This window comes from Talpa europaea (genome assembly GCF_964194135.1).
Source record: "Talpa europaea genome assembly, chromosome: 4".
NCBI classification, from domain to species: domain Eukaryota; kingdom Metazoa; phylum Chordata; class Mammalia; order Eulipotyphla; family Talpidae; genus Talpa; species Talpa europaea.
The window spans coordinates 2,319,517-2,345,760 of NC_140070.1; positions in this window are offsets into that span (position 1 = coordinate 2,319,517).

A 26,244-nucleotide genomic window follows, 5' to 3' on the forward strand; every position below is an offset into this window, starting at 1 on the left:
TTCTGCGGGGAAGGCAGGGCGTGTCTGGTGCGGTTGGCAGGTGCAGGAGTGGTGCCCGGCGCTGGGGGCCAGAGCTGCACTCGTCCAGGGCCCTATCGGCCCTGCCAGTGACAAATTATTTTAAAAGCAAAATCCTCGTCTTGTAATTTGGAGACACCTCTGCAGCTATGTGTAAACAGTCCTCTGGCCGCTGTTGATAGCAAACCGTGTGTGGTCAGGGGCTACATGTTTTCAGTCTAATTGAACAAATTCAAGACATTTATTAGGTGTCAGCTACGTGCCCAGGCTGGGCGAGGCTCTGAAGGGACAGACGGAGGACGCCGCGCGGCCTGGAGCGCTTGTGGTTGGACGGCGGCAGCCGCTGGAAGGAGCAGTGCCCCTTTCCAGAGCTGAAGCAGAAGGGGTGGCCCTTCTCCCCAGGGAAGGGGTGAGGGGCTCCGACATTTAAGGGTGTAGCTGTTGCCTTGGAGGTGAGGGCACTCCACGAGGGGACACCCGTGGACAGACGTCTGGAGGCTCGAGGGTCTCGTGGCTTCCGCTTGAGCTCTGGGGCGGGTGGGGGGAAGGCCCTGTAAGGAGGCCCACTGTAAGGAGCCCTCTGAAGGTCAGAATGGATGTGAGGTGACCAGAGTGACGTTCTGGAACCATTACTCAGGTGACAGTGTGGTGGGCAGGTTGGAGGGGGCCGCTGAGGCTGAGTCTGGGGGGTGATGGGAGTTGCCCGATGGGATGCGGGCCCCTGTCCCAGGCAGCAGCCGTGTGGGCTTTGACCCACAGGTGTTGGATGTGAAATTGACAGGACGCAGCGAGTTCTCCTGCAAGGTTGGGGGGATCTGAGGGAGGCTCAAGTGCTTTCAGCATCGGTGACTTGGGGAACATGGTGGGGGCTAGGGGAAGTGAAGAAGCAGGTTGGGGCATGGGGAGGCCAGGCTGCACCCTCATTTGTTGGGGGCAGAAGCAGAGAACGAAAGGGTCCCGGGCCGGCCACAGCCTGTGGGTGGTCCTCGGGGGGGGGGGGCTCCCTGTCTCCTGAATCGGCGCCTAGAGTCCTACTCTGAGCAAAGCCAAGCGTGCAGGTACCAGCAGGGGCTTCGTCCCTCGTAGGCGCCGGGCCTGGAGAGCCCCTGGGGGCTGTGTGGGTGCGGCTCCGTTCCGGGTGGGGAGGCTGACCCTGGCCCCACTTTAGGGGCTGAGAAGACCCCACAGTCCCACTGTCTTAGTCACTTTCTCCAAATCAGTCAGGTTAAAACAATAAACAAACAGGGCCTCCCCGGTGGCGCAGCGGTTGAGCGCTGGGTTGCGAAGCTGCCCACAGCCTCTGCAGGGCCGGTTCAATCCCCGGCTGCTCCCCGGCCACCGAAGGAGGGTCCCACATGGCGCGCAGACCTCTCCTGCCGCCCGCTGCTCCCCTCAGCAGTGTACCTCGGTCCTTCTGCCTGCTCTGCTCCCTGCTCTGGCTCTGGTGAATTCTCTCACCCTCCACAGTTATTATAAATAAATAAATAAACACAGAACTCATTAAAAAAAATAAACAAGCAATAGATTTGTATATTGCAGAGAGCCTGAGAGCTAAAACAATGGTCTGCTCTTCGGTTCCACCTTACTTGCAAACGTAACATTCATGGTTCATTTTCAGCCTTTTAGACTTGTTCTCTCATTGGGCTGTTGGCCTCCCAGACTGAACCCCACCGGCCAGGTGAATGCGGCATATTCTTAACAACCGAGCTGGGTGCCCAAGGCCGGACCCTTCTTATCACCACTGTCAATCAGCACTCTCGACTGTTTTCCGAGGAGCTGTCCGGCACGGGAGGACAGCGCGCCGTTTGATGGAGACAGCCGCGCGCATCAGCGCCGCTCAGCAGAGGAAGATGGCGGCCTGGCCCAGAGCGCCTGGTCTGCAGCCAGCCAGCAGCGCCAAGGGAGAGCTCAGAGTCCTTTCAGGAAACGCCCCGCAAAGGCGGAGAGAGGCCGAGGGAAGAGAGCTCCCCAGCGCCGGTGGTGCAGTCCGACTTTAATTTACAGGCCGTGTACAATTTTTTCTCCTGTGTCTTCACTTTAAAGCACGCATACACCATGCCAGGCTCTCCTTCCTTCCTTCCTTCCTTTGGTGCAGCTCGAAACAAATGTCTGCCCTTTGAGATCCTCAGTGAGGGGAGAGAGACCCAGAGCACAGGACACAGGGTGACAGAGAGGTAGACGGGGAAGGGGACCTCTCAGCTGGAGGTGGAGGTCAAGGCTGTGCGTGACCTGGGCTTGTGCAGGCCCGGCCTTGCCCTGGCCCCGAGTGGTCTAGGGCTGTGCGCGCCCCTGAGCTCAGCTTCCCTCTCTGAGGGAGGAAGGGCAGAGTTGGTGAGCCCTGGCATGATCCCTGGGCTTGGCATGTAGTAGGAGCTACACAAAGCATTTCCTGGTGGGACCCCAACTATGGTGGACTCAGGGGATCTGGCAGAGGGGAGGCAGGGCCGAAGCATGGCCCAGACCACGAGGATAAGAAGTTGGCAACGTCGCCCACGGGAGCGATTCCCGGCCCCAGCCCCAGGACGCGGAGCTGAGGGAGGAATCCAGACAGGAGTCGGCGAGGCTGACCAGGGCAAGTGAGCCACCAAGTCCTCCCTTGCACCCTGTCCCCAGGTGACGGCACGTGGCACCCCCTCGACCCCTCTCCCGGTGGGGACACGCCTAAGGTCACGGCCCGCGAGTAGCGTCTCCAGTATCACAGAGCGAGACTGAGAGGAACAGACGAAAGGAAGCCGCGGGAGGGCAGGGGGCGACTTGCAGAACATGATGGACAAATGCATTTTGAATGAAAAGATGTTGCCTCGTGAACAAGACTAGGAAGCTATGAAAAAGCGTAGCACGATCTCTGGGCAATTCAACCACAGCAGAACAAAGTCAGAATTTTCTAGGAGCTGTGAAGGGAACGGGAACGGGATCCCCCTGAATGGAGGACACAGTGACCGAAGCAAAGTGGGGCTGAAATTGAAGACACCGCCATGTGAGGGGCGGGTGCCTGTCAGCCAGTTACCACAAGTTCCACAAGGCGGGAACACGGACGATCGGGAAGGGTAGAAATTAGCCCAGAAATAATGCACAGGTTTCCCCCGGCCCCCGGGGGAGAGGGGTTTCCGGGGTGCCTGGGGCGCAGCGTGAAGGATGTCCCGGCAAACAGGGCCCTGCTGAAGGCTCTGGAGGGGAAGGTGCCGTCCAGCTGGCCGTCAGCACACGGCACGGGTCCAGCCGGCCGTCAGCATGGGCCACACGGCACAGGCCCAGCCGCAGCGGCGGGGCGAGGTGGGGGGAGGTAGGGGGGCCGTCAGCAAGCTGCCCTCAGCACCCCCTGCGCCTGCTGTCTCCAGAGAACAAACCTTTTAGCGGAGACTTTATCTCGGTGAAAATGCTTAAGAGTAAAGAACAGCGACACCTCTGCAGTTAAGCAGCCCACCCTTGTCACCAGGTTGCTCCCTGGAACACCTGGGGAACACCTGGGACCCCGAGGTGCCGCTCCAGACCTGACAGGAGGGAGACAGCCTCCTTGGAAGAGCCGCTGCCACGCCGCGCGCTGAGCCTGGAAGAAATGTTAGGGGGAAAAGGCGGTCCCAAAGCAAATGGTTGCTCTATAACAGAAACACTGAGAATTGGCAAGGACTCTGGTGACTCTTCCAGGCCAGCAATTCAAGACGGAGCAGCAGGAGACCACCCGGCCCTGCCCAGCCCGGCCCTGGCGGGGCTTTCTCACTGCAGGGTCCTTGCTGCAGGCCAGCCTGTGGCAAGGGCCCCTCCTGGGTGTTGCTGGCTTCTGCGGGGAGGGAACCTCTCACCAAGGGACTTCCTGTATTGGCCGCACCCAGCCGCTGCTGAAGGGCGCTCCTCACCCAGCACCTGTCCCCTCCTCTGCACTCTGACCACCCCCTCTCTGCAACTCCCCCCCCACTACCCCACCCCCTTGACCGACCCTGCCACCTCCCCCCCCCAGCACCCCAGCCCCTCCCCCTCCCACCCCCTCCTCCTCTCCTTCCCCAGTCGCTCTGCACCCTGCCACCCCCACCCCTGCACCATCCCTCTCCCTTCCCTGCTGACCCCCTTCCTTGTACACCCCTGTGCCGGTCTCCCCTTGCCTGAAAGTCCCTTGCACCCTCTAGAGTGAGGGGCCTTCATGCCCCTCGACCCCCACCCCCCACCCGCCGCCTGTGGGCCCTGGAATCCTGTCGCCAGGGCCTCAGCTGACAGTGGACAGACAATGGCACTTCCCAGCAGCCTGGGGATCCGGAGCCGGCCTTATCCAGCCGTGTTTTTCTATTAGTCTCACACCCCATTGTCCGCCGCTTATCGCTGAAACGTTGATGTCATGCCTGGCTCGGAAGTGGTCTCTGCATCTGGACACTTCGCTTTAATTGGGGGAGGGGGAGGGGTGAGGAGCCCATTTATCAGAATTCTCACGAGAATTCACCCCTTTTCTCCTTCCAGAGGGCCTCCGAGGGCGCCGAGGTGGGGTGGGGTGGGGTCTGGCCACCAGTGCTGGCCTTTCTCTCCGACCCTGCGTCTCCACCCTGCTGGCCTCTCTTGAGCTGAAGTTCTTAGGCGGGAGGAGCCCAGGGCCCCTCTTGTCTCATCGCACTTTGGACCTCGGGGTTCAGATGGGGGGCTCTGACGGGTAGGGGCCACGGCTGTCCCTTCCTCTGAGTCTCCTGCAGCCGAGGCCGCCTCCCCCCAGCACCCGGCGTGGAAGGGCCGAGAGGCCGGCTGGGGCAGGCCGGGGAGGACACACAGAAAGCCCCAGACCCACAGCCTTGCCTCCCCCCACGGCGACTCCTCAACTCCTCGGAAAGTCTGAGCTCCGCATCCCCCTCCTCCCCACTGCCGGGCCCCCACCCTGACGGCTCACAGGAGACACGCATGCAGCGCCCATGCATGTGCCTGTGAGCACGCCTGGCGGGCGGCCGCTGGAGAGCCCCTGGGTGACTCTGGTTTAAAGAGAGGGGTGGGTGATAGGGGTGACTGGGGGGTGGCTGGGTGTCAGGGGTGCTAGGGAGTAAAGGGAGTGACTCAGGGGTGACTGGGGTATCAGGGTGCTGGGGGTGACAGGTGACTGGGCGTGTCAGGAGTGATGGGGGTGACTAGGGGTAATGGGGGGGGGAGGTAGCACCATGGTGCGGGGGTGGGTTGGGTGGTTTCCATGGGGCTGTGCGTGTGTTGGGCACAAAGCCGGCTGGAGGCCCTTCTCCTGCCACCCGTGGGGAGCCGCAGGAGGTGGCCTGCGGGAGGCCAGGCTGCTTGTGGTCGGATGGGGAGGGAGCCCCCAGGGCCCTTGTTTTAGTCTCAAACTTGAGAAAAGAGAGTGAGCGCAGGCCTTGGAGACTCCTGTTCTGTGTGGACCAGTTTACAGCGAATGGTCCCCAGGAAACCATTGGGAACTCGGGTGGCAAGCTCCACCCGAGGGTCCCTCTGACCTGTACAGGAAGCCCTCACGCCTCCTCCAGCAGAGCCGCGCACAAAGGCCGCGGGAGGAGCACAGTACCTGCCGTCCAGGCGGGCGCCAAGGCCAAGGCTGTCCCACGGCACGCACGCGGCCGAGCTGCTGGGTCACCAGCTTCACAGTGGCTGGAACCCTTCCCACCACCCACCCTGCCCGGGCTCCCAGGGGCTGGGCCGCCTGGTCCTCAGGAGACCTCAGTGGCACAGCAGGGAGGGGCTCCACTCCCACGCTTCCCCCAGCTCCAGAGCACAGGCCACACCTGCGCTTTCCCGTGAGGTCAGGTGACCCAGATAAAGCACCTGACTCTGTCTCCGGCCCACACCCTGGGACCTTAGCAAACAGGGGCTGGTCATCGCAGGTCCCGTGTTCCCTGTGGGGTCCCTGCCCACTGCCTTCCTTGGGGCTCTCGGCCTGCAGGTGGGACTCAGGTGGCCGGAAGTCCAGGCCAGGAGCACTTCCGGGTCTCCCCTCCAGACCACGTGGGATCCCCTTCTCCTTGGCAGGACTAGGCTTCCCAAGGTGGGAGACTGAGAACAGGAGCGTGGTTGGCCCCGCGTGCCGTGTGCACAGAGAGGCGGCTTCCTGGGCAGCTGCACACAAGCAAATTATCTTCCCGGGGCCTGAGGGGCTGGGTGAAGCTGCCCTTTGAGGCTCAGGTAAGGCTGGAGCAGCCATCTCCCGCATCTTCCACATTAAGGAAGTGTTTCTGGTGGGCAACACGGTCTCACACGCGGCAGCATGGAGGAGGGACTTCCATGCTTCTCTGAGAGTGCTACAGTCCTGGGGGGCAAAGCGCCGGTGGCCAGAGGAGGGGCAGAGCAGGGCAGCCACGCACTCGACAGTGCTCTTTGAGGGGTGAGGTTTCCTTCCCTTCCCTTCTCATGCTGGGACGCCAGTTCCTGGGGCTCTTGGGGTCAGGGCGGTGTTTCCTGGGCCCTTTCGCTCCCCCATGTGCTTCCTCCCCTTCGGCTCCGACTTCTCAGCTGGTGAAGTCAGAGCCCTGGCGGGGTCTTGGAGAGTCCTTCGAGCAGAGCAGCGCCCGCGCCCGCGCAGGGAAGCCGCCAGCCCAGACAGTGGCCAGCCCGGGGCTCTGAGACGCGCAGCCCATCTCTGCCACCTGTCCCCTCTCTCCTTTCTCCAGCCCATCGCCACCTTTCCCCGCTCCCCATGGTGAGCTGCAGCGACCGAGGGGCCGCCCTCCGGCCCAGGTGAGGAGGAGAATGCCGCGGCCACGCAGCTGTGCTGTCACGGGGCTGTCCAGCCCACGCTCGGCTCCGTAACGCTCTTAGTCCGTTTCTGCCTCCACACCAGGGCTGGGCCAGCGGGCGGGCCTCTTGCTCCCCTCATGCCCAGGCTCAGCCCCCGCTGGCACAGGAGGTGAGTGTGAGGCGCGTGAAGGAGTGTGCCAGCTGCGGGGAGCAGCAGCTGGGAGAATGGCCGTGCCTGAGTTCCAAGGCAACGGTGGGGGGTGGAGAGAGAGGGTCTGAGTTCCAGTGGGGGCTGCCCCAACACTGGGCTGCGGGCGAGGTGGCACACTTGTCTTCCCAGGCCCTGGGTCAAGCCCAGAGGGATGGAGGAAAAGAGAACAGCTGGCTGAGGGGAGAACATGCCTTCCAGGGCGGTAGGGGGGGGTGTCTCCTGACTGGGGCCAGGCGACCCTGGACTCGCTCAACCTGGTCCTGTGAGGGCCGCCCAGATGGGGACCGATCCAGGAGGCCCAGCTGGCCACGCGGCTTCCGGGTGGACGGCAGCTGTGGGCAGGCCCAAGAGGGGTGGCGGAGTGGATTGGGGGGCCTCCCGAGGAGGGCCTGTTCATATCAGGGACAGTGTACCCCTGAACCCACAGCCACGGGAGGCACTGATCATGGAGGGTGGCCTCTGGTCTTCGGGAAGAGCAGGGGCCGGGCCTGCCCCAGCGGTGGGTGGCAGGATGCGCGGGACCGTCCCCAGCGAGGACTGTCCTTGAGCGCCGGCGCGCAGCCCGTGGCATCTCAGCTCTCCTCGCCCCCAGAAGGAAGCCGGCGTCCAACAGGCCCCAGAAGCCCCCTCGCGGCCGAGGACAAGGAGGTGTAGGGGGTGCGGGGGTGCGGGGCTGGCTGGACACGGCGATTCCCCGAGGTCCTGCAGACACAGGCCGGCTTGGCAGCCTCTGCCCGGTGGTCTCAGGGAGGCCTTTGCTCTCGCACTTCCTCCCGGCTTCCTCCCTGTCTTCCTCAGGCCTCTGCCGCTCCTCCCTGGCTCCAGGGGTCTGCGCCCGTGGCCGGCCACCCCTTTATCTCGTCTCCCCGCTTCCACTGCTATCAGGCATTATCTGGGCCATCCCGCTGGGCGGGGCGGGCAGGAAGCCGCCGGGGACGCGCGCCTCTCCATCCTCTTCCTTCTCCAGAGACAAAGGCCCAACGGCCTGTCCGCAGCCGCCGCCGCCCGGCCCCTGACTCCCGCTTCCCGCCCTCATTTGTCCACAGCCACGTCCACCTCCGTGTCCTCAGAGCCCGAAGGCCCGGCTGCCCCGCGTGGCCGCCTGCTCCCTCTTATCCTTCCTGCGATCAGCCGGGCCTGGCCGCGCGGCCGTCTGGCTGTCTGCGCGGGGCAGGGCTGGCCGGTGCTCTGGCCTTCCTCATTAGCGGGGTGGCTGCGGCTCTGATTACACCGGCGGGGAGGGGGTTGTTGTGGTCAAAGAGCATCACGCGTTCATTTATCCTGTCGCCATCCAAGACGCTGCCTTGCACGTCCCCGCCGCACTGGAGCCCCAGCGCAGAGCGACCTCCGCCCTCCCGGTGTGCATTCTGCCGGGCGGGGGAGGCTGCCCTGCAGCAGAGCCTCCAGCTAATGCAGGGGGGAATAATGTCAAGTGCAATGGAGGGAGCCTGCCAGGCCCTCTGGGGACTCAGAAAAGGGGAACCCCGCTAACTGGGAGTGTGGACATGGGTCAGCACTGGTCGGCGCAGTCTTCAGGCCAACCCCGGGGGCGGATGGGTTATCACAGTCACAGACGAACAGAGGCTTCTGTCCAAAAGTGCCCACCGAGTCCCACCTCCAGACTTACAGCTGGAGCCCTTCTCCCCGAGGCCCTGTTCCATGCCACTTTCCTGCCAACTCTACCCCCGCCAGCCGGTGCTCCTGCCGGGGTGCTGCAGAGAGAGATGCTGGAGAAATCTCTGGAGACGTCAGCACGTTGTGTCTGTTTTCCTCATGTCAAGTGGTGATAAGAGAATCCGGTGTCTTCTGGGCTTGTCAAGGGTTTAAGGGAGCAGGGAGCAGCCCCATGGAGGGGGTGCAGCAAGGGTGCCTCCTGTAATGTCAAGGACCCCAGGAAGCTCCTCAGGGGAGATGCTTTGCAGGAGGGGTTGCAGGGGGGCAGATTGTAGGGCTGATGTGAAGTGTGCATGGATTTTCAAGGGGTGCCTGCCTGTGCACCCGTGTAGCAGCTGAGGGGACTGGGGCTGGGGGCACCCCCATTTTCCTCTTCAAAGATTTATTTATTTATTTATACAAGAATCAGGGTATAGGCCAGATGTGCGGGAGGGTGAGAGGATTCACAAGAGCCAGAGCAGGAAACAGAACAGGCAGACTGACGAAGTACACTGCTGAGAGAAGCTGCGGGCGCGACAGGAGAGGTCTGTGCACCATGTGGGACCCTCGCCGGTGTCCAGGGATCGAATTGGCGCTGCAGAGGCTGCGGGCAGCTTCACAGCCCAGCGTTCAACCATTGCGCCACCATGGGAGGCCCCCCATTTTCCTCTTAAGGTTAGTCTGCCTCTAAACAACCTGTTCATTTCAAAGTCATCCAGGCCCTTGGGAAGGCTGAGTGCCTTCTCGTGTTGATTACTGACCTTCATCTTGTTGGAATGGTGGTAAACTACATTAGCATGAAATCGGCCATTTTAACCAGCTATAAACGTCTAGTTGAGTAGCAGGAAGTATTGGCACAGAGCTCAGCCTTCACCACCACCCGCCTCCAGGACTTTTTCATCATCCCAGATGGAGAGTCTGAGACCATCAACCAACCAAGCCCCACCCCCATGCCACCCGCAGCCCCTAGCCCACCTTCCACTTCCCCCTCGGCGACTCTGGTGGCTTCATGGACGGGAAGCCACAGTGTTGTCCTAGGCACGGGCTTCTGCCACTGGCGTCGCGTCCTCAGGGCTGCCTGTGCTGAGCAGGTGTCAGAGTCCCTCCTCTTCAAGGCTGAGTAATACTCCCCGGTGTGGACCTCACTTATCCATTTACCACTTCTGGTTATTGCTGCTGTGAACACGGGGCGGGCGCACAAATATCTGTTAAAATTTCTGCTTTCAGGGCGCAGCGGTTGAGCGCTGGGTTACGAAGCTGCCCGCAGCCTCTGCAGCACCGGTTCGATCCCCGGCTGCTCCCCGGCCACCTGAGGAGGGTCCCGCATGGCGCCCAGACCTCTCCTGCCGCCCGCTGCTCCCCTCAGCAGTGTCCTTCGGTCCTTCTGCCTGCTCTGCTCCCCGCTCTGGCTCTGGTGGATTCTCTCACCCTCCCGCGCTTCTGACTGTACTCAGTGCTTGGATAAATAAATAAATAATTAAAAATTCTATTAAAAAAAAAAATTTCTGCTTTCAAGTATTTGTGTAGATGCCCCAAAGAGCAATAGCTGGTGAATGGCAATTTTTTTTGAGGCAACATGAAACACTGTCACTTCCAAGATGCCATTTTCCTAGAGAACCCACGGTCCACCGCGCAGGCGCCTCTCACCCATCACCGCCCCTCCCCATCACACGGTTGTGTTAACTTTAATTTTTTGAGCAATCATCAAACTGTCTCCCATAGTTGCGGCACCTTTTTATATTCCCTCCAGCAGTTGCGAAGGGGTTCAGTTTCTTCTCATCCTTGGTAACAACCTTGGGAAAAGGTTTATTCTCTGGTGGGGAAAGAAGTTCTCTCTGTCAGAGTTCAAACACTGTGTCGTCACAGCTGGCGCCCCGGAATCACCTGGCCTAGTTCTGCCACCTGCCTCCCTGGGGACGGGTGAAGTAGCCCGGCTGCCGCTGTCCCTGCCTGCCCTGTGGACACCCGCCCCGGAGGGCCAGTCTGGCTGCAGGCCGGGAGGCGCCTCCTGGCCCGAATGGGCGCAGACGCCAAGGAAGGGTGAGTTATGGGCGGCAGGCTGGCTCCCTGGGGGCTTAAATCATCCCTGACTCAGCCCAGCGCCCTCTGCCCCGTGGGTAGCATCACTCACGCCGGCACCCGCGGGACCAGGCTCTGCGTCAGCGAGAGGGGGACTCCCTTCCTCGCACTCAGACGCTCATAAATCACTCCTGTTAGAATTTCACTCTCCACTTGGACATGGAACAGCTGGCCAAGCGGGGTCTCCTGAGGGCTCAACGCTTTGTTCTGGAGGGCTGCGGGGTGCCTCTGAGCATGGGGGATCCGGGGCGGCCCTCACCCCAGGTGCCGGGACCTTGTTCGGGGAGCCGGGGAGGCCAGCCAGCTTTCCCTCTACTGGGCCTGGTGAGACCCAGGACTCTGGTCCAGTGCCCCAGGACGCGTGTGGCTGTGGAGGGTCCACAGCTCCTGGGTGGGGTGGCCGCCAGCCCCTGGCCAGCTCCTGGCCTTGACTGGGCTGCGTGTTTCTTGGACAGCTGGTGCCACGTTCTGACCTGAAATAATGTGATCCTCTCTAATGCTCAACTTCCGTCTGTAAATTGGGAGACTTCGGAGGATCACTGTGGCCCCTTCCAGCCGGAACAGGTGGTGATGCTGCCCGTCCCAGGGCTCTGCGAAGTGGCCGAGTCAGCTGGGGCCAAGGAACTGCGGGTTGGGTGGAGCTGCGGGCAGCGTGGTCACACACCGCGAAGAGCTGCAGGGAGGAGCCGGCTGGATGTCGCTCATGGCGGCACAGGGGACGGAGTGTGTGTGCAGCGCTGCGTGGCGCCCTGGAGCTCCCGACAGCATCATGGCCTCGTTGTCACGATGGGTCAATGAACAACTCTGCCCCCTGCGCCCCTCGTGAACGGCAGGGCAGCCTGGCTGGACAGGAATGGGGGGATCGGGAAGCTCCCGCATGATAGCCTTGACCATGGCTGCAGGCTGAGCCCACCACAAATTCTGGAAGGGTGAGTGGCGGGGCCCACATTTCCTGTGGGGCTGAAGTAGCACAAATCTGCTCCCACTGCCTCGTGAGCAGATCTTCCAGTTATCTAGGGGTGTGAGCTGGTGGGAGAGGGCAGCTGTGTGTTGGGGAGGATACTTGGGTGCTTGCCCAGGGGAGCCCCTAACCAGCCAGGTGACTTGGAAAACAGAGGGGCCAGAGGCGATGACCTCTGTCTAGCCTCCTGCCGTGAGGTCCAGAGTCACCCCACACCTAACTGGTCATGAACCCCAGCCCTGATGCAGTGATCCAGACCTGATGCAGGGGGCCGCCTGGGGTTTATTTAGACTCTTGGGGGATCTAAACAGACCACAGGGGTCTAGAGCTGTCGTCGCCACTTCCGCTGTGGGGGGGGGCGCTTGAGCTCTAGGCCTCAAGGAGGATTTCCATGCACAGGGAGAGACAGCCAAGAGACGGTGAGAGCGAGCAGCTTCCAGAACTTCGTGCCTCCGGACCCAGGGGGCTCCAAGGTCCCAACATTTCACCTTTGCTTAACCTGGTCTGAATTGGGTGCAACGTCCATGCTCAGTCAGGTGTACCCCAGAGGCCCTGGCTAGCTGGGGGTGTCTGAGGAGCCTGTTTGAGGGGAGAGCACCCCTTCCCAAGGCAGAGCCAGGGTCCAACTTCTGGAGCAGGCCAGCCAGACCAGGGGCGGGGCCCACGCCGCTGGCACCGGAGAACTGGAACGTGGCCTGCAGAGCTGTGGACACAGGAACCTTGCATTTACTGCAGACACACTCCTCCGCAGTGTCTGTGGAGGGGTGCCCTTTTGTCCCCCACAATCGAAGGACTGGAAACACCCTGACCATTCAAGGTCCTGTAAATCGCAGCCTTCCCTTGAGAGCTGGATCCAGGTACCCCCTGGGGTCCGTGGCAGGAAGTCCAGCCATCCAGCGCCCCTCAGCAGAGCCTCCTGCGGAACTCTCCAAGGTCCTGCCAGAGCTCCGCCCTGGGCGATGCGATCCCTGCACCCCCAGCTTCCTGCCTGCGTCCCTGGCCTTCTGGTCTCTCCTGACTTTGAACCTCCGACACCTTGCCAGCCTCTCTGCCAGCCTCTCTGCCAGCCTCTCTGCCAGCCTCTCTGCCAGCCTCTCTGCCAGCGCCACTCCCTTTCATTTCTGCTGCCCCGAGCATCCCTGGCCCCCAGTGCAAGGTGGCCTTGAGCCCCAACCTCCAAGGCAGCCCCGGGCCCCTCTCCGCTGCCATTGTTCCTGCTGACTGTGAGTGACCCAGCTGTCCAGCCCTCACGCCACTCCGTCCCCACGTCTCCCCGCAGCCGCCTGGCTTCATGGGTGGTTATTCCTTGGAATCCAGTCGACATTCAAGACACCCAAGTGTCCATTCTGCCCATTCTTTTTCTGGGTCGCATAACCAGCCCCTGGGGCAGTGCTTCCTGGGATGAGAGCAGCGCGGTGTTCCCTGGCCAGCTCTAACTGTCGAGGGGGGCTCTGGGGCCTGGCCACATCGTGCGGCCGCACCTCCACGCATCTCCGTGTTCTCTGCCAGCTACAGGCCAAGCGGCCTGAAAACTAGAGCTCGGGCTGCCCGGCCTTCCCCGAGACTCATCAGCCGCGCTTCTGCAAGTAGACACGGCTGGGGGCGGACAGCTGGACGCGGGGCGCCGAAGGGTCCCTGCAGACACCCCCGCAAGGGTGTCGTCCTGCTGTTCCTGGGGTGAGCAGAGACGTGGTGTGGTCATCTAGCCCCGGGGGACACGGACACTCGCCAGCCCCGCCTGCAAAACCAGAAAGAAACCCTTTCTAGTGACAGAATGGCCTGAAAACATGAGAAAGAACCCACACTGGGTAAGCGGCTAGTGCCAGGCGCCGTGGCGCAGCCTCACCTGGGGCCCTGTCAGCCTCCACTCTCTCTGCGGGCCGTGGAGCCCCCGCCGCCTATCCCCCCCCGAGGGGCGCTGGGGGCTCGGGCGCAGCCACGGCCTCTGTCTTCCTCAGGGAAGGGGTGGGAGCAGCTGTGCTCAGGGGGGTTTTCACTTCAGCCACCGGTTTGAGCCCTTTTGAGAATTCAGTCATTAAACTAACGCTCTATTTAAATAGAAGCAAGGGGGGTGGGAATTGTACGGGGACCACGACCAAGATGAAAATGTGTACATTGTGCAAAAATGAAAAGTGATGTAAGAATTATATAAAATTAAAAAAATAATAAATAAATAAAATTTAAACATTAAAAAAAATTAAAAAAAGAGAACAATTAAGCTCGGCGCTGAATGGTGATGGCTTGTGGCCCTGCAGTGCCGTCGGGAGGTTGGGAGGGTGCGCGAGGGCGTGGGTGGGTGCCGGTGGGTGAGAGCGGAGTGGGTGGGGCGGGTGGGTGCTGGTGGGAAAGAATGAGCATTGGTGTGTGTGCGGGGTGTGGGTAGGAGAGGGGGGGTGCTGGTGTGTGTGTGGGGTGGGTGGGTGTGGGGGTGCTGGTGTGTGTGTGGGGTGGGTGGGTGTGGGGGTGCTGGTGTGTGTGTGGGGTGGGTGGGTGTGGGGGTGCTGGTGTGTGTGTGGGGTGGGTGGGTGTGGGGGTGCTGGTGTGTGTGTGGGGTGGGTGGGTGTGGGGGTGCTGGTGTGTGTGTGGGGTGGGTGGGTGTGGGGGTGCTGGTGTGTGTGTGGGGTGGGTGGGTGTGGGGGTGCTGGTGTGTGTGTGGGGTGGGTGGGTGTGGGGGTGCTGGTGTGTGTGTGGGGTGGGTGGGTGTGGGGGTGCTGGTGTGTGTGTGGGGTGGGTGGGTGTGGGGGTGCTGGTGTGTGTGTGGGGTGGGTGGGTGTGGGGGTGCTGGTGTGTGTGTGGGGTGGGTGGGTGTGGGGGTGCTGGTGTGTGTGTGGGGTGGGTGGGTGTGGGGGTGCTGGTGTGTGTGTGGGGTGGGTGGGTGTGGGGGTGCTGGTGTGTGTGTGGGGTGGGTGGGTGTGGGGGTGCTGGTGTGTGTGTGGGGTGGGTGGGTGTGGGGGTGCTGGTGTGTGTGTGGGGTGGGTGGGTGTGGGGGTGCTGGTGTATGTGTGGGGTGGGTGGGTGTGGGGGTGCTGGTGTGTGGGGGTGTGGTGTGTGTGGGGTGGGTGGGTGTGGGGGTGCTGGTGTGTGTGTGGGGTGGGTGGGTGTGGGAGTGCTGGTGTGTGTGTGGGGTGGGTGGGTGTGGGGGTGCTGGTGTGTGTGTGGGGTGGGTGGGTGTGGGGGTGCTGGTGTGTGTGGGGTGGGTGGGTGTGGGGGTGCTGGTGTGTGGGGTGGGTGGGTGTGGGGGTGCTGGTGTGTGTGTGGGGTGGGTGGGTGTGGGGGTGCTGGTGTGTGTGTGGGGTGGGTGGGTGTGGGAGTGCTGGTGTGTGTGTGGGGTGGGTGGGTGTGGGGGTGCTGGTGTGTGTGTGGGGTGGGTGGGTGTGGGGGTGCTGGTGTGTGTGGGGTGGGTGGGTGTGGGGGTGCTGGTGTGTGGGGTGGGTGGGTGTGGGGGTGCTGGTGTGTGTGTGGGGTGGGTGGGTGTGGGGGTGCTGGTGTGTGTGGGGTGGGTGGGTGTGGGGGTGCTGGTGTGTGGGGGTGTGGTGTGTGTGGGGTGGGTGGGTGTGGGGGTGCTGGTGTATGTGTGGGGTGGGTGGGTGTGGGGGTGCTTTGTGTGTGGGGTGGGTGGGTGTGGGGGTGCTGGTGTGTGGGGTGGGTGGGTGTGGGGGTGCTGGTGTGTGTGTGGGGTGGGTGGGTGTGGGGGTGCTGGTGTGTGTGGGGTGGGTGGGTGTGGGGGTGCTGGTGTGTGGGGGTGTGGTGTGTGTGGGGTGGGTGGGTGTGGGGGTGCTGGTGTGTGTGTGGGGTGGGTGGGTGTGGGGGTGCTGGTGTGTGTGGGGTGGGTGGGTGTGGGGGTGCTGGTGTGTGTGGAAGGAGTGAGTGTGCGGGTGCTGATGTGTGGGGGGTGGGTGGGCTCGGGCGCTGGGTGTGGCTGGCAGGCGGGCTCGGGGCTGACTCTCAGGCTCAGGAATGTTGCTTCTGCAGCAGATTCTTCTCTCTGGTCCCTGGTCATCCCGACGGGGCCTCAGCGCCGATCTGTGAGTGGACAGTCCGGGCACCGGGTGTTCCAGACGGAGCGTGCCTGCCAAGAGGAGCACCCCTCCGCTTGCATCCCCCGCCCCCACCGTTCTCGTGGGGCAGCCGTCACAGTCGACCCCAGCCCTCTCCACCTCTGGGCCACCCAGCTGGGTTCCCGGGAGGCGTCTCAAGCCCACTGCGTGGGGACAGCCTGGGAGGGGCTGGAGGCCCCTGCGTTGCGCTGTCTTGGCCCCACCCCATCACCAGTCCTCGGGGGTCACGGGGGAGCCATCTAGCACACTGGCAGGACCCCAGGGCCCAGATGCTCAGAAGACCCTGGGATCTTGGGATGGAGAAGGGCTTTGGGGAAGGAATAACGACTTTGCTGCCAGCGGGCAAAGTCTAAAATCAGGCATTTAATGTAAACAAGTGATTATTTTGCAGTGCAAAGGATAAAATGCACCAAGACTGTAACAAGCAGGGCCCTGAGGGCCTTCAGAGAACAGCTGGTTTCTGCTGTAACCAGTGCTTGTTGTTAAGCCTCAGGTCATGCTGGAAAACACCCCATTTTCCTCAGAAACCCCACCCCGGCTCTGCGTGCATTCGTGCTGTTCTTAGCTCTCTCTTAGGAGGAAAAGAATCAGAGCCCAGAGGACCTCCTGGAGATGCAGAAAGGGGGACCTGGAGGGGGCCCTGCGGCAGAAAAGGATGCTGGGAAAAGTTAAGGAAATCTGAAAAAAGGTGCTGGTTCCTCCTTGGAACCACACCTGTCCTGTCCTCGTGGGGCATTAATATGGGGGGGCTCTGTAGGGCCTGCAACTTTTCCACAAATTAATCTAAAACAAAAAGTCTACATAAAAATTATGAGGCCAGACCAGGTTTCATTGATGCCCAGGTCAATGTGGGGTGAGTGAACCCCCAGTTTGGGGGGCTAACGATGAGTCTACTGGAAGTCGGAGTGTGAGGATCTGCCCTGATGGTCTCCGCCCACGTCACAGTGGACCTTCGCGTCTGCGGCGTGGCTGTTATTCCCCTTGCACAGCGGGAGGGGCAAGCTCAGAGGGCTGACGTCTGCCCGGCCCCCAGCTTGTGTTGCGTTGGCGTCTGTAATCTGGACACTCTCCAGCTGCGCGTGTCTCTGTACACCAGCGTCTTTCAAAGCACTCGCCCCCGTGCCGGTGTGCTTCGTGGCCTTTTCCAGCCTTTTAAAATGTCCTCAGATGTCACCTCCTCCGAGGATTCTTCCTTGACACTCCATGGTGAGTCAGCCCCGCCTCCTTCTGAACCCAGGACAAGTGGGTTCCTTCCTGGAGGCTTCGGTACCCCGGGGCAGACCCAGCACCCGCAAACGAGGCCGGGCAGTCGTCTGGGATTGAAGGCGAGCGGGTGTGAGCCCGCGGGCGTGTGCTTGGCTGCCGTCACGAGTGCCTGGCTGGCCTGGGTCAGCGGACGTGCATCCTCTCTGAGGCCAGAAGCCAGCGTCCCATCTGGTGCTGGCGGGGTTGAGGGTGCCGGGGGTGCCGGGGGTGCCGGAGGCTTCTCTCCTGGCTGCAGGCTCCCCCTCCCTCACCTGACCCTTCCCCTGCTACCTGTGTCCTGATCTCCTCTTGCTGAAAAGACACCATCCCTATGGGGCCAGGCCCGCCCTGCGGCCTCGCTCTAACATAACCCCTCTCTGAAATGCCCGTCTCCAAATCCAGTCACATTTGGGGGGCGGGGTGGGGGTAGGACTTCAACAAAGAGTCTGGGGTGGTGGGCCAGAATTCCGCCCATGTCAAAGCAGGGCAGGCGTGCGTGGGGGCTGGAGGGACGACCCGAGGGCCACAGGGAAATGCAGGCTCGAGGCTCCAGGGCTGGGGTGCGGGAGGGGTTCATGTTCAGAGAACAGCCTGAGGTCGTTAGGGAAGGAGCTCGGCAGAGGCTGCTCTTGGTCACCATGAGTAACGCTTCAGCCAGAGGCGAGCTGGGAACCTGCTCTGCGCCTGCCTCTGGCCCTGACCCCCAGTCGCTGCACCCCCGTCCCCTCTGTGCCTCTTGTCTCCCCCGTTGCTTTCTCCTGGTCGGCCCACACAGCAGGCAACATCTTCAAGGCCTCGGGCCCAGGGCCAGGGGAGGCCCCGGGATGGAATTTCAGCCTCAGCTTGCACTGGCAGCTCCCTCAAGGGCACGGAGCGTCTCAAGCAGCTGCAGCTAGCTGCCCAGGGAGAGCCGGAAAGTTCCAGGGAGAAACAGCCCCCCCGGGGACGAGCTTGAGGCCCGATTCCCCAGGCCCTGTGGCCCAGGGCCCCACAAGGACGTTTGCAGGGCCAGGGCCAGTGGCAGCGGTTTCCAGCTGCTGGTCTGGTTCCCGCGACCTTGCCGATTTGGGGTACGGGCCCCGTGGCCGGGCCGTGGCTGGTCCCCCGGCTCGTGGCAGCGCCGTCCACAGGGCCGGGGCTTAGCAGCTGCTCCCAGACACATCTCCCCCCCATCTGTACAGTGAAGGGTGATGGACGTTTGCTGGCCCCCACCCCCATCTTGCAGATGGAGAAACAGGCTCAGCAAGGCAGAAGGACTTCGTCCAGGCCGCGCCGCTGGCGAGTGGTGGCGCTCGCGTCTGAACAAGCCTTCCTGCCTCTGAGACAGCCGGTGCCTACGGGAGCCCCAGGGCCCTCAACAGCCCAGGGGGCTGGAGGGGAAAATCCTGACTCTTCACTTCTGAGGGGCAGCTGATGCTGGGAGGTTACGTGAGTGTGCAAGTGGGTGGAGTGGCCGTCCACACCTCTGACCTCAGTTCTTGGGCACTTTTTTCTCTACCACTTGGCATCTTGGACAGGCAGGACCCAGTAGGTTTGTGGCCAGCCCTGCCCTCAACCCACTACAGTCCTCACGGAGACCCGTGGGGGCCGGTGGAGTGAGCCTGGCTTGGGGGGCACCCAGCCCCTGTCCCAGCCCAGGTGTCCCACGAGCAGGGGCTGTGCTGGGGAGCAGCTGACCTGTCCCCTGTACTTCGCTGCCAGGGTCAGCCCACCAGGAGGCTCAAGGTCATGGAGAGGGAGCACCGGGCTCCAGAGCCAGGCCCAAGTTCAAACGCTGGGTCGGTTCAGTTCTTGGAGCCTGTTCCTCCACCTGTAAGAGGAGGGCAGGGGTGCTGGCCTTGTAGGGCTGCTGGGGGATGGAGCGTGGCAGGTGCCACCAAGTGGCGGCCACACCGCGGGGTTAATGCACTCAGTGGGGCTGAGCCGCATGGCGTCGGGGTGCCATGAGCTCCCCAAAGCCCTTGCTTGCTCCACGCAGCTCTCCTCCCGCCTCCCCCGGCCGAGGGCCAGGCATGCACCAGTTACTTGCTGGGGCTCAGGCCAAGCCCCTCCCTTGAGTCTCCTCTCCCCCCCGCCACACGGAGCTGCTCAAGCAACAAACGTGAACATCAACTGCGCCCGCGTGGCTGCAGCCCACGAGAGTGTGCAACACACTCACGTGCTCGGTCATCAGCCGCCCGTGGTGGCCGGCCCCTGAGCCGCCTGCCTGTGCAGCGGGCAGTGCATCCAGTCACCAGTGTTGCAAGGGGCGCTCAGCAGGTGTGCCTGGAGTTCCCTGCTGACCGGGGGCTCAGCAGGGTCATTCAGCCACCGCTGACCAGCCCTGGGTGCTGGACGTGAGCGAGGAGCATAAAGTCCAGCGTTTCCGCTTCCTGCCAGGGGGATCCGAGACCCCATTCACCGAACACTTGGGTCTCGGTTGCTTCTCCACCCATGAGGGAGTCGGGCTGGCCGGGGGCCGAATTTTTTTTTTTTTAAAGATTTATTTTATTTATTTATACAAGCACTGGGTACAGTCAGAAGCGTGGGAGGGTGAGAGAATTCACCAGAGCCAGAGCGGGGAGCAGAGCAGGCAGAAGGACCGAAGGACACTGCTGAGGGGAGCAGCGGGCGGCAGAAGAGGTCTGCGCGCCATGTGGGACCCTCCTCCGGTGGCCGGGGAGCAGCCGGGGATCGAACCGGCGCTGCAGAGGCAGCGGGCAGCATCGCAACCCAGCGCTCAACCGCTGCGCCACCGGGGAGGCCCGGGGGCCGAATTCCTTTTTGGCTCCATCATTCCGGGACCCTACGGCTCCTCTTCTTGGCTGAGATGAACTTTCCCCAAGGGCTCCTCTCAGAAAGTTGGCTGCGCTGAGGACAGGAAGGACCCGGCTTCTGCCCTGCTCCTGCCTCCCAGGGCTCCCGGGAGCCCTCCATGACTCAGCAGGTGGGTCCAGATGGTCCTGGGGTGCACTTCCAGCCTGCACGCGCAGCCCCCTGGGAGCCCCTGGGAGACCCCCTGCATGCCTGAACCGCCCCTTCCTGTCCTCGGTGCAGAAGCAGAGCGCCCGGCGTGTCTGTGAAGCGGTGGCCGGAGCTGCACGGCTCAGGAGCCCTGGACCTTGACCACAGCGAGGCCTGGGAATGGGCCTCAGCCATGTTCCCAGAGGACAGGGACGGTGAGAATGAAGCGTCTTCCGAAGGAGCGTGGACATCTGCTGAGCCTCCCTCTGCCGCACCAGGCAGCTCTCGGGGCGTGAGGAGGGAGAAGACAGGACTCTTGTCTGGGAGATGGACGCGCCGCTTATTTTCAAGAATTTTTTAAAATGCCTTCATCCCCCAACTTGAATGTAAGCCACGGGAGAGTGGCACGTGCTTCTCCCTGTTCACCGAGGCGCTCTCCAGAACCGGCCACGTGCCTGGCACACAGGGGGCACCCACTGAGCGCCCATTCACTTAATGAAGCAATCACAGTATTTCAGAGTCGGCATGAAGGTGCTGGGAGAAGGGTGCAGGTAAAAGCCACAGGTGACAACCGGACCGGGTTCTGAAGGATGAATAGTTTTTGTTCCCTTCAGACTCCAGGACAAACTGTCTCTGGATACTCGTGAGCCCCATAGATGAGTTGAGAGGGGGCGATGTTGGAAGCCACAGGGAAGCCAGAATGACGGTCTTGAGAGGACCACAGCAAAGAAGGGACTGGACGACACCAGCGCGGCGCCTGGCTCCAGCAGCGTGCCACCCCCGTTACCCCCTGCTCTCCCACAGATGAGCGCAAGCTTGCAGGCGCCAGGGAGCTGAGCCCAGAGTTCCTGCGGTCTGGGGCTGGGCCTGGGCTCCCGACTCCAGAGCTCTTGTTCTCTGGGGCAGGCTGGCCCCTCTCCACGGCCTGCAGCCCGGTCACCATAACCGGGAGTAAGTGCCTTCGACACCCCTCCAGAAACAGCCTCCTGGTGACATTCCAGGCCCCAAGGCCAAAGCTTCAAAATAAGCTTCAAGGCTTTATTCACTAGAAGATATCCGAGCCTGAGACAGTTCTGCTTGGCGCTCTCGGGCGTGCGGTGCCCCCACTGCGCTCCTTCCAGCGCCAGGCCTCAGGAACACCCAGAAATTGCAGGAGAAGCCTGCAGGGCTCCTGACCTTGAAAGGCCCCACTCAGGCCTGGGGGTGGGGAGGCGAGCCTAGTTATTCCAGAAGGGAATCACAGCCCCAAGGTCCCCAGCCCCATTTTCCAGGAGGGGAGGGCCCCAAAGTGGGGGTGGAAGGAAGAGGGGCCGGGGAGGAGGGGAGATAAGCCGAGGTGATTTGTCTTTTTAATTGGCTCAAATGCCGGGAGCAGGGGAGGAGCAGGTCTTATCCTGGCTCTGGGCTGGAGCCGGTCCAAGCCCAAGCAGCCGGCGGGGCGTGGGGCTGCAGGCCCGGTGCCCTTCACCCGGGTCCCTCTGGAGGACGTGCTGGAGACAGAGGGGGAGGCAGGTGGGCAGGGGCAGCTTTTGCGTCTCTGGCATTTCAGAAATTTCAAGCAGTCGGTGAGTGACTGAAAGACCTATTTTGAGGCATCCGTGGCATCCTCAGCTCCCCCCCCCCTTCAATCCTCCTCCTGTGGCTGGGCCTGTCAACCTGTGGCCAGCCAGGGGGGTCTGCAGGGAGGGGGTCTCGAGTTGCTCTGGAACTTCCCTGGAGGCAGTCTGCAGAACCCCGGGGTCGGTGTACCCAGACTTGCCAGCAGTTAGAGTCCACTGCAGCCTGCTCCATGTTTGTCCCCCTGGGCTCTCAGAAACATCGGGGGACAGGCAGGACAGGACAGAGGTGGGGGACGTGAGCCAGGACACCCAGTCTCAGAGTGCATCTGCGGGCAACCCCCAGAGGCGCCCACCCCAGGGGAGCTGCACAGCTGGGTGCCCAAGAGGTGGGGTGCCCAGGTGGTCCCCAGCTCCCAGGAGACAGGTGGCCCAGCTCCAGTTCCCCTGGAGCTCCTGGCACACAGCGGCTGCAGCCCCTGTGGTGGGAGGAGGCTCTCCAGGCGCAGGGGGAGGAGTCTTGGGACATGACTGGTCCAGGGAGGGTGTTGGGGGAGGTGGGTGGAACCTCAGTCTAGACAGAGTCGGGGTGCTCAGGCAGCCAAAAAGACAGGCTCAGGTGATCCTGGGTGGTATTGGAGGGTGCGGGTCTGCAGGAGCTGCCTGTCATCCCTGGTCCTCCCAGATGCTCCTTCCAGGGACGTCCACCCTGCCCTTGACAGAAGCATGTCCTGGGGCTCAGCAAGGTGTGCTTTAAACCCCCGTTTAACTGTCAGAACCCTGAGCAAAGGCAGGTGCTTTCCTTCACCCCAGCTCAGCTTCCCAGCAACCTGTCCCCGACTGGCCGATGGCTCAGGTCAGACCCCACTGCCTGGATCAGCGGCCCCGGGCTTGTGCACCCGTGGGTGGTACCATCGCCCCGTTTTCCAGATGCAACTGGCCTAAACCAGGCAGTCAGTGGCTTGTTCAAGGTGCCACGACCAGCTGTGGAGAGTATGGGGTTAGGACATGGCTGGCAGCCAAGTCTTCACCCCCACACCGGCCACAGCGTCAGCGGGACCCTCGGGCGCTGGTGTCCAGAGCGCTGGAGGACGTGGCTGTACCTGTGCCGCGTGGACCCCTGGGGAAAGGCGGGCTGGGACTGTCATCCCACCTTCCCCATGGGGGACTGCGTGGGGGTGGCTGCGCATGGAGAGTGAGTGTCCCTTGGCCACTGGTCCTACTGCGGAGCCAAGCCCTGCGGGCGCTGAACAGATATGCCTCGGCCTCTGCCGCCCACTGCCGTCCCTGCCAGCTGCCCCTCTGTGTAACTGTGGCAAGACGCACGTCCACACACTGTGCAACCTTCCCCATCACCCGTCTCCAGAACGTTCTCATTTTCCCAAGCTGGACCTTTGTCCCTGTGAAACGCTCGTCCCGCAACCCCCCCACTCCCGGTGGCCACGCTCCTGTCCTGCTTCTCGTGTCTCCAGGCTCCTGGCTGGCCTGGAGCCCACAGACTCCTGCTGGTGAGTGTCACTCAGTGCCTCGTCCTCAGGGCCTGTACCGTGGCTCAGGGCCAGAAGGCCCCTCCATAGGGCCAAGTGCCCGTCAATCCCATGGCCCTACCACCTTCTGTTTATCCACCCAACCGCCCACCCATCCAGGGACTCCCGGGAGTCCAAATCTACCTGCCTTTTAAGGCCCAGCCTAAAAGTCTTCTAAGAAGTGAATTATGTCCAGGAGCAGAGGGCGAGGCAGCCCTCCTCCATAAGGGCACCCCGAGGGCTTGAGGGAGGGGAGCCAGGGTCTGCGTGGCCGCCAGGGCCTGTACTGAACCAGGTTTGGGAACATAGTCCCAGCTCTGAGATTTTTACAGTTGTACATCCCTTCTGTGGGGACGGGCGCTGCCGGCCTCTGGGACCTCTCCTGGGACCTCGAAGGAGAGAGCGTGGCCGAGTCTGACCCCCTGTGGCTGGGCGTAGTCCATGGCCTTGAGCCCCTCTGTCCCCTCCTGATGAGGCAGCAGGGCAGGGGCCTGGGAATGAGGCCCCTCCGTAGGAAAGAAAGAGAAAGAAGCTGGCGAGGAAAGAAGAGGCAGGGAGGGAGGCTAAAAGCATCTGGGAGATTTGGGATTTGGAGAAGCAAGGCTCCGGAGGCGCGAGAGCTTTCTGTCGGCTTTAAAAGAAATTATTTAAAAGAATCCCATCAGCTTTAGACGGCATCCCCGCCCCCCCCCCCGCAATGTTGAGACCCTGAGCTTTCCTTCTCCCGCCCCAAGTAGTAAAGGAAAAGGAGACTCAGGGCGTGTGCGTGTGTGTTGGGGTGCGGGCGGCCGGGGGGACTGGAGTCCCCAGGGAGGGAGCCCAGGCTGTGCACTGCACCAGCGCACCGCGCCAGTTCTCCAGCAGGTGGCGCCAGCGCGTCTTGGGGAAAAGCACATTTTCCTGAACCCACAGGTCCCGTGTGGGTTCACCCGTGGCCTGGAGACAGCGACACGCACGACTGACTCCTTCACCATGGGATGCGTGTGGAGCACGACCCCCAGGCGGATTAGTTTACTCCCCACCAGACCCATGGAACTCACCCTTGTTCTACCCGCTGCAGACAAGGAGCACGAAACGGGAGTAGCCACTGCGGGAAGGCAAATCGGGTCCAACGCAGGACGAGCTTAGGATAATCAAAGGTGTCAGATTCACGGCAGTGAGGCGCCCGTCCCCCGGAGTAGTCAAGCTCAGGCAGACAATTCTTTCTTCGTGATGTTGTAGGGGGTCCTCACGCACTAGCTGGGCGTGGGCTCGCCAGCCCTTCAGGACCTCTTCTAACCCTGAGGGATTTTACAATTATTTTTAGGAGGAAAGTCATGACAAGCTTTTGGTGCGCTGCAGGGAGGGGTATGCCTTATATGTCTGGACTCGCCTGGCCCTGGATGGCACATGGGGTAACTATGGCAACAGGTGAAGTGACCTTATTCAAAAGATGCAGGTCAGAGCTATGGCGGGGAGGGGGGGGGGACTCGCAGCTCCAGGCTGCTATTGTCCCCCAGGCTTCCTGCCTGTGACCCTCTCGAGCTGCCATCTTGAAACTTTGGGTGGGCCTTCCAAGGCCCCCAGTTCCCACACACTGGCCATCAGGGTGCCTGCCACCCCCAAGTTCCCCTCTGCTCCTCTTTTCCAGGGGGGAGGGTCAGTGGTGCTACGGAACGGCCTGGAGGCTGCCTGCATCCAGCTCGCCTCCAAGTGTCCTAAAAATACCAGTTTCCACGCCACCCTGCCCCAGCCCCCACGCCCAGCAATCCCTGACAGTAACCATATGTCACCCCAAGTCAGCCCAAGCGACCTTGGCAAATGTCAGCCACAGTTGCTCGTAATCTGCAGGGTGCTTGGGCGGTGCCAGGAGTGACCGGAGTCTTTATCCACCTCTCCCAGATGTAAACAATGTGGGGATCAGGACGGGGGACCCTCTGGGCCAGTCCCCTGCGGCCCTTTCTGGCTGAGTAAAGTTCCCCTCCAGCCGGGGCCCTAATGGCCTGGGCTTTGCAGCCCGTTGCTCTTATCTGCTGGAGGCAAAGGCACCTCAGTGAAAGCAGTGTCAGGCCTGCTCCGAGGCCCTAATCCTCTCATTTATGTACGCAGACAAGGGGATCAAAGCCCCGGCGCATCAGCCCCGCTGGCAGGGGGCTGTCCGTCCATTAGAGCTGACAAATGCTTTGTCCAGTGGACAGCCGCCAGATAGCCACCCCCTGGGCAAGAGAGGCGGAGGCGAAGCCGGGCGGGCGCCTGCCCAGGGCTGGGAGGGAGCCAGAGCCGGGGGCATGGGGCCCTGACTCCATCAGCACCCCCAGTCCTCACCATTCGTGAGATGGAGGAGAAAACCTCCATCTTATGAAAAGCGCTTCTGGAAAAGCAGGTCCTTCCAAGAACCCTCCCTGGTCCTTCCAAGCCTGCCCTGGGGACATTCCGGACTCCGCAGGTGGGGATGGGATGGGAGCTCCTGGGCAGACAGACGGTGGAGAGAAGGAGCAAGAAAGGAAAAGGCAGGAGAAGAACTCAGCATGGCGGGCGCCCTCTGCCAGAGGCTGCAGGCCGTGTGCCCCCAGCTCGTCCCCCGGGGCTGCCGTCCCTCCGAGCCGTCCGTCCGCTCCAGCAGCTTGCGGGGCTCCCGCTGAGGACAGAGACTCCCAGGGTCTGTTCAAGGGAGGCCTAGTTCCCAGCAGCTTTCTGGGGGTCACTCGACAGATGGGGGCTTGAAGTTCTCTCAGCCAGTGGGAGGCAGAAGGCAGGTTCATTCCCATGAAGAGAGTCCTGGGGGAGACTGTGACAGAGACACACAGAGACAGACACACAGACACCGAGAGAAAGACAGAGAGAGAGGGTGGGCACGGGTGAGGTGGGGCGAGGTGGGAGAAGCGGGGAGAGGCCAGGAGAGGCTCCTGCCCCCCGGGGACCCACATCCTCGGAGGCGGCAAGGCCCGCGGTGGAGCTGCCACCCCCCAGGCTCTGCAGATAGCGCCTCGGCTTCGTGACCGCGCTGCGGGGCCGTCTCTGGCAGCTCACGGTGGGCTTCTCCACCGGCGCCTGCTGGTCGGGTGCCCGGAGCCTGCCTGTGCCCCGGGAGGCTCTGCCCGGGCCTCAAGGTGACGGCTCCGGCCCCCGCGCTGGCCCTGCCCCTCTGCCCGTCCCTCTCTGCAGTCAGAGGCTCGTCCTAGGATTTCTAGAAGGAGCAGCTCGGCGCGCGTGAGCCAGCGTCTGGCCTGGAGCACGCAGTTTAGGCTGGAACCACGGGGCACTGCAGAGACGAGGGCGGGAGCCTGGTTCCTCCAGCCCCGCCTGGGAGACGCCGGAGAGGAGCTCCCGGGCCCGTGGCTGGAGAGGCCTG